We start from the raw sequence: 3,525 nt of genomic DNA, 5'->3' as shown, positions 1-3,525 counted from the left end.
TTTTTGTATTTCTGAGGCTGAGTTGATCATTTCAGGGGAGCTGCCACATGTATTTTGGAAGGCACAAAGACAGCAGCACTGCCAGGGCCCCGGGTTGTGGGGCTGTCTGCTCTTGCTGTTACCTGCACAGAAGGAAAATTTAGCTGTGGCTCTGCTCCCAGCAAAGGGGCTGTGAACACCATGCACTGTCTCCAGCTCTCTGCTGGTTGCTCTGCCAGGCACTGCTGTGTACTGTGACCCATATGTCCTCCCACCACATGCCACTGTGCTAACAGCAGCTTGTTAGCATCAAATCCAGCAAGCCAACAGTGCTGTTCATGGGCATCTCCCAAACTGCAGCATGGGCTCAGTGCTCTCATTTTGCATAGTCCCACGTTCAAGGCTCTCCCCCTGCTCAATCAAGCACCTGTCTGTCAATGAAGGAAGCAGGAGGAACGTGCTCTTGTGTTAAAAATAAACTGTTTTTAAAGAGGTCTGTGGAAGGGCTGGGAAAGGGTAGCAGGTCTGATGCTGGGTTGTGGTCTTTGAGGTAGAAGAGACCTGTTCACTGACTGGCTGGCCATGCATTTCCTTCTCACTTGCCAATCCTGCAGGTCCTATCCACCTCCACATCCCATCCCAGCAGCAAGCTCCAGGAATGCACAGGGACGGAAATACCTACTTGGGTCTGCTCCCAGCCTTCATCTGACGATGGTGTCATGGGACGTGGTGCTGACATCTCTGCATCCCCTCACCCACCAACTCTGGGGGTATGTGGCCCTCCATCTTTCCCCTTCCTGCTCCCTTGTCCCTCACCTGAGCCCCTCCAATATGCTCTTTCCCATCCAATAGCTCCATGCCCCAAATCCTCATAGGGGCTCCTCTGTGGGCTGCCCCCAGCTGCAAGGCACCTCTCTAAGACTGGGGACCAGACCCACATGTTGTACGAGGATGTGCTTGCACCAAGGCTTTGCACAGCTGTGAAACTCTGCCCTCCCCAGCTCCCCCTGGCATCACACAAGCACAGCAGGAAGGCAGACAAGTGCCATTTCCCACACCCAGCTGAGAGGCGGAGAGACCTAAGGGTGAGCCATGGATGAGGCATGCAAGAAGCATCTGCCTCGGCCCAGTTCCCATGAAATGCTTTTCTGTGTGCTTCAGCTGATGTGTGCACAAGCACTGGTTTCCCCGTTGAGTGGATGAATCACGGAGGATGTGGAAGAAAGGGGTAAGGCTGTGGGACACACACTGGGTGCCCATGCTTGGAGGCAGCCACATGGGGTGCAGCAGGCACTACCCCACAGCAGGGAGCAGGGGGGACACGTGGCTGGGCCCTTCTGACACTGCATGGGGATCTCCACCCCTGGAGGTCCTTGCCCCATCCCCCACCTCCTTTTATCTAGCGTGAGCCCTGCTCAATGTGAGCCATGCTGATTGCATGGCTTTGGTTCACAGCCCTGCTGAGCCACAGCTATCGGCACTATCCTGCCTCTCCGCACCAACAGGAAGGGTATGGGTGGGCTCCTGATGCTCCCTCTTCTCAGGATCAGCTCACTCCCACATACATGGAAGGTAATATGCTCGGCCAAGCTCTCGCGTTTGCCAGATTTCCTCTTTGCTGGAATATCTGGGTTTCCAATTATCCCCACTCCCTGTTTCAGCTCCTTGGGCCCTACCCAAACGCCCACCTTCATGGCTCTGCGTGTTTCAGCTCTGGAAGCATCTGGGGGATGCCTTTTGCAGACAGGGGTGAGATGCTGATACCTTGTGTGTTACTGGATGCTCGCTGCTCAGACTGCCCCATGGAGAACAACCCAGGAAACCCACCCCACGTCCCACACAGGTACAGGCCCCAGGGTGTCTATGGAGGAATTTATGACCCTTGCTTCTTCCCATGGGAAGAATGCAAAGCCTCCAGCAGGGTTCACTGTGCTGCCTCATCCTCAGGCTGAAACCCAGCATGGGGGATTGAACCCCAACAAACAGCACAGGAAAGGGCTGCAGGTGGGCGCAGGCAGGACATCCTGCTACTCGTGGTGTTCTGCTCTCTTTGCATTGCTTTAGCCTTTGTTTTCCTGCATGGCCGCTTGCCAAATATTGCACTTTGCCTCCTTGCTCCTCATTGCCCGACAGCCCCTGCTGCTCCCCAGCCTCCAAACACAGCCCCCCAGGAGGAGCCTGGCGGCACCAGGACCAGGACACCCGCCCGCTTCTCCCACACAGGCTGCGTTGCACAGCAGCACTGCTCAAGCAGCTGTCTCTCAGCAGTGCTGGCAGCCATGGTTCACGGGGTCTGCAGGCGCCAGCACACGGGCCATGGCTGCTGGGGACATTGGCAGCCTGGGACACACTGCCACTCACAGTCACTGCGCAGGAGGGGGAGGCGGAGGCAGGCCAAGCGTGTCGGAGCACTGCTGGAGATATTGGTATTTCCAAACCCCCCTTCTCCATTGAAAGGAGGGGGAAACAGCCTCGTCATCCCACAGGGTTGCCAGGGTGACACTTGTTGGCTGCTGTGCTATCCCAGCCATGGAGCTGCTGAGGGCAGTGCGCTGGGATTCAGCACAGCCCCTCCGTCCAGATGATGCACTGGGGTGCCCATGGTGAGGCCACCCAGAGGCACAGGGTGTGAGTGGACAGTGGGGCTCTGGAGGAGCTGTGTGGAGAGAAGAAATGCCAAAACTTTGCTGGAGCCTGAAGCCTGTGGGGCAGGAGGGCCTTTGGGCTGGGGCACCACTGCCATGGGAGCGCTGCTGGTTTCCATTTGGTTGGCTTTTGAAAGAGTTGCCTCCCTGGCAGCTTCTCCCCTGGTGGGCAGCGCTTGTTTGCTTGGGAAAAGATGAGCCTCATTATCTGTCCTCTGTGGCTCTCCAACTTGAAAGCGCAGCAGGAGGACGTTTTATGGTGGGAAACTTCCCTGATGACAGCCAGGATGGTGCAAGGAGGGCTGTGCGGGGGGGATGGTGACCTACTGGCAGCATGGGGAGGGAGGAAGGCAGCCAAAGGGTGATGGTGGGCTTCAGCCTGTCCCAGTCACTCAAATCAGTTGCTGTTTTCAAGGCTTTCCAAGCACCATCCAGGCTCAATGCCTTCTGCAACCCCAAAAGCCTCATGCACAATGGCAGCCCAGGGGTTGGGCTCGGGGCTGCCACGTGTTGCTTTTGCACAGCTCAGGTGCAGCACAGTGCAGCCTCCACCTGGCAGAAAGGCATCCAGGCTGGAAAGGGGAAAGGTAAGAGCCCTGGCCACGCGGGATCACCTAAACAAAAGGCAGCTCCGGACTCAGACTCTTGCCCCCGTTGTGAGTTTTGCTTTGTGTATTATTTCACCTAGCTCAGACACTGCCTTTGCCATCAGTCCTGGATCCCCTGGAAGTTTCCAGGCTCGCGTTCCTGAAGCATGCTGCCGCGGGGCACCAAAGTGCCGCACAGGACAAAGCGAGGTGTGGCACTTCTTTTTTTTTTCTTTTTTTTGTGCGGGGCTGCAGAGAGAAGAAATAGGAGCACCGGAGCACGTCGAGGATGCTCGGGGACAACCGAGCCGCAA

This window comes from Meleagris gallopavo, chromosome 7 (assembly GCF_000146605.3).
Source record: "Meleagris gallopavo isolate NT-WF06-2002-E0010 breed Aviagen turkey brand Nicholas breeding stock chromosome 7, Turkey_5.1, whole genome shotgun sequence".
Lineage (NCBI taxonomy): Eukaryota > Metazoa > Chordata > Aves > Galliformes > Phasianidae > Meleagris > Meleagris gallopavo.
Note: the sequence above shows the minus strand (reverse complement) of the source record.